Below are 5017 nucleotides of genomic sequence, written 5' to 3' on the forward strand. Positions count from 1 at the left end.
AAACAAGGGAATTACGTGGCAGCCCTCAAACCATATGACTCTTAAGTCATTGTAGAATAGGTGGCAAGATTTAAATCATTATGAATTATGTGGTGGCTACATATCCATGTATAAAATATATCTCTAACTTAAGAGACATGGATGGATAAGCAACGTGAATCACAAACTCATTCTCATATGCATCTAATGGGGATTCAAACGTAAATGTTGTGTGTTACAAACGAAAGTCACATAAGCAACGCCCAAGACCTTCAACAATTCAAATTAACGTGAGATTTGCAGTTCTAAGGAAGTAAGGTGTAATCTTTCTCAAGAGAATCGACTCAGGTATGTTAAGACTATTCCTTCTTTCCTTTTGGCATGATCTATATGACACGAATGAAACGAGAAAATGCACATCTTCCATAAATGACTCTATTCATAGAAGTATTAGATATGCCTATGTTCTTGAATTCCCATATGTCTTATTATTCTATCTCTGTTCATGGGTCTCAGAAAATATGTAAGTTGATAAAGTTTGTTTCATGACATTAATTAGAGGTATAATGGTCTTATGACGTTCTGAGAGATTTTATTGACGTACTTCTCATGCATTGCATTCATTTATACATGTACATTGACCCATGACCAGACGACGTTATACACGCGTATATGTGATTCCCATATGAGATATGGGAAAAGGTTACGGCGTTATATACGCACCACCACCTGATCAGCTGGTATACGTTGATAATGTTGCCCACAGTGGCCGAGATGATATGATGGGATGCCCTCAGAGGCTTGATGATGTTATTTTCACTTATACCTATGCATGACACGACATTTACACGCACATGCATGACATTATAACTGTTTCAGGATTTACAAAGTTATTTAGACTTACAGGCGGAATTTCTTATTTCATGTTTCATCTATGTTTCTTATGTACTGATTTTCATGCCTTACATACTCAGTATATTATTCGTACTGACGCCCTATTTCCCAGGGCCTGCGTTTCATGCCCGCATGTGCAGGTAGACAAGCAGACGTCCCCCTTCTTAGGATCCTTGATCAGCGAGAGTTGGTAGCTCCATTTGACCCGGAGCTGCTTTTGATTTTGGTACGAAAGGTTGCCCAGTACCGTCCTTGTACAGTTGTATATTCTGTTAGAGGTTTGTAGTCAGTTATGCATAGTTGGATAGTATGTGGCATTGTCGGCTTCCAGTTTTGGGTATGTAGTTGTCTATAGCAGACTTGTCGGCTCGCCCTACGTATTCTGCACGTATATGTACATATGTCTTTTGGGCAGATTTCCCTCATGTATGTTATTCTCGTAATTCAGCAGATGTTATTCATGTTTATATCTTATACGCATGCTCAGGGGTGATCGATAAGTAGGACCCGAGCACCCGTCGCAGCCCATCGATTTGGGTGTATATATATATATATATATATATATATATATGTGTGTGTGTGTGTGTGTGTGTGTGTGTGTGTGTGTGTGTATCGACAAGGTATAAGTTCGTATAATTTTATATTAAATAAAAAAGAGTGTAATTTCATAATTTAACTTTTACTTAAAGAGCTTCATATTTTCAATATACTAGTTTTAGTGTACGTACGTTGCACGTGTGCATTATGCTGACCAGTATAACATTATACAAGAAGAACAAATTATTGAAAAATAACAATTGATATTAAACTACATCCAATATTTGTTTAAATGATGAAAATGAGTATTATTACATTGACACAATAATTGAATTTAATATCTTTTGAAGTTGTAGTATAATGTTTGCGATTAATAGAATTTTTTATATATAAAATACAAATTTTATCTCACCTAACGTCTCTTTAAAAATGCTATATTCATAATATCAATATACAAGAAAATAATTGTTTAAAATTAAATAAAAAGAATGCACACTCTTTCACTTGATATAAAATAGAGTTATAAAAACTTTACTTGAATTATCGTGTAAGGAATCAATCAGTTTTTCATTTCAAGATTCTAAAATAATATTATATGTATAAAATAAAGCTAAGCTACTTTTATAACAAAAGAGATTAAAATTTCAGAACACGCTCTGAATTTTATTTTATTTTTCCTCCAGTTTGAATATAATATAAAAACTTTTTTCTTTGATATTTTATATGTATGATTTTAGCATGGTGATCAAATTTGTTCTTTGTAACCTAATTACATAGATGTTGTTTTCATTCAAAGTTCATCGAATTTATAGGTAAGTTAAGTCCAGGGGCGGTCCTTCCATAAAGCAGGTAAAGCAACTACTTTAGGCCCCACATTTGTAAGGCCCTCATTTTTTTATACCTAATGGTCTCTCTCTCTCTCTATCTATCTATCTATCTATCTATCTATNTGGAATTAATATCGAACTTGAATTTCGTAAAAAAAAGTTTTGTGAAGTGAAAATGTTTGATTTCTTTCTTTAACAAATATAGAGACGAAGGATTTGCAACTACTATGATTTCTGCCAAAGAAATTGCATTTGGAATTAATATCGAACTTGAATTTCGTAAAAAAAAGCTCTGTGAAGTGAAAATGTTTGATTTCTTTCTTTAACAAATATAGAGACGAAGGATTTGCAACTACTATGATTTCTGCCAAAGAAATTGCATTTGGAATGAATATCGAACTTGAATTTCGTAAAAAATGTGTGATATTTAGGAAGAAATAATTTGAGGAGAATATTGATAATGAAATATCACACTCTCTCGAATAGTCATTAAGAGTCGATTACTTTTTATACATACTCTATCTGGTCCTTAATAAGTACTTTTTGACATTTGTCGCACCCCTTAAGAAAATACTGACTCTTAAAGCAAAAAATATATTTTGATTAAATTATCTTTAATTAAAATTTATATGTTGTTAACTGGACACATTGAGATATGTAAATAAGGGCAAATTTTGAAAAAATAAAGTTAATTCCTTCTCGATTATATAAAAGGACACTTATTTTGGACCAAAATAAAAGCCAAAAAAGTCACTTATTATGGACCGGAGAGAGTAGTAGACAAAGTTATTTTTTCACTTCAAAATAGATTTGAACAATTAGAAGCATATGAAAATATTTTTGATTTTTTATTTAGCGGTAAAAATCTGAGATCACTAGATGATGGAAATTTGAAAAAATATTGTCTTGATCTTGAATGTTCCTTAAATCATAATAATCAACCCGATATTGATAGTTTAGATTTATTTTCTAAATTAAAAGTGTTACGGAAAATAATACAATTAGAAGACAACAACAACAACAACCCAGTGTGGTCCCACAAGTGGGGTCTGGGGAGGGTAGGATGTACTCAGCCTTACCCCTACAATTAGAAGATAACAGTTTAATTGATATACTCAATCAAATAAAAAAAATTGATTCTTTTTCAAATGCCTATATTACTTATAAAATAATATTAATAATTCCTATTACCGTTGCTTCATCAGATAAAAGTATGTCAAAATTAAAATTGATAAAACCATACCTAAGATCAACAATGTCTCAAGAGTGATTAAATGAATTAGCTATATTGTCAATTGGGAAAGACTTATTAGGAGAAATTGATTACAAAAAATTATTAATAACATTGCATCTAAATAAACTAGAAAAATAGACTTCAAAAAAATTAATAAAAAAGTAAGTCTCCTCATAAAGTTTGACTTTAGGCCACAAAATTTGTCGAACCGCCCCTGGTTTAGTCGACCTCTTCTTGTGAAAAATAAATTGTCTATACTCTTTATACTACCCTTAGCTCATTCTCAATGAACTCTACCAATAACGACTTTGAAATTTCAATAATTCACAGTGTTGTGGATGTTATGAAATACTTGATTATGGTGGATGTCCATAACTCCTAAAGAATTAACACCCACTACTCTTCTCCATTAACCTCCCACTACTTCTTACCATTATGGATGTAACTCCCAAACCTCCATGATCTTCCCCCATGTTCTCAATAGTTAATACCATGTTTATGACATCCCTTTGTATACCTCTATGTAATACTATAAATAGAGGATGAAGTGATATTGTACACACTTGAATACATGGAAGAAATAGATTCGCTCCTCTCTTTCTCTCTACATTCTTGTCTATTTGCTTGTTTCATATTATTACTTTGAGCTAAGTTTCTTAACACGTTATCAGCACGAATTGCTATATTCTTCTTATATTTTCTATAATAGATGAAAGTCTTCCATGGGAGCTACAACCTTGAATCAATTTGGTTGAGCCTGTGAAAATCTGGGCATTTCGCTGCCATATCAATGTTGTGTTTGCTTCTATTTTATAGGGAGTATCATTTTTCATTTGCCATGAATTCTACATTTAACTTACGTTAATATTTATGACTTGTTTTAATTTGAGTTACTTAACAATTTAGTTTCATTTGTGCAAATGTATACATATGGAGAACATGCTTTAGAGTGACAAACAAGAGCGTATTACGATGCCTTGATATCATCTCCCATATGTACTGCTCCGATAGTTTGCAAGACAAGATTATGGAACTGTTAACTATTGAGAAAGTTTCTAATTAATTTTATAATAATATTAAGAATTTAAATTTATGTTATGGTCAAAATAAATTTTGTATAACTAAGATAGTTTTTTTCCCTTTATATTTGATCATGTAGTTGTTCGTGAAAAGATCAATGTGAACTTTCATTTAAGTTCGGAAAAAAAATAATAATTGATTATTAGAAAGTAGTATATCATGAAAGGCTCAAGGGTGAGTCCACTTAGACTTATTATGCCATTGTATAAGGGTAAGACATCAGGTTTGAGTCCTGGTGCACTATGATGATAAGAGTTAGATTTGAGTCCCAACTCATTATGGCCTAACATGCCTTTATATGGGTAAAGCATTGGGTTTGAGTCCCAATGCACCATATTGATGATATAATGATGACTAAAGAAAAATAAAGTATTTTTCATGAAAAAGTTTGAAGCTTGTCCCACTTGATTTGCTCCATTCTTGAAGTGAATGAGTAGCTAACGGTGCATAATAAGTCTAAATAAGA

This window comes from Nicotiana attenuata, unplaced genomic scaffold (assembly GCF_001879085.1).
Source record: "Nicotiana attenuata strain UT unplaced genomic scaffold, NIATTr2, whole genome shotgun sequence".
Lineage (NCBI taxonomy): Eukaryota > Viridiplantae > Streptophyta > Magnoliopsida > Solanales > Solanaceae > Nicotiana > Nicotiana attenuata.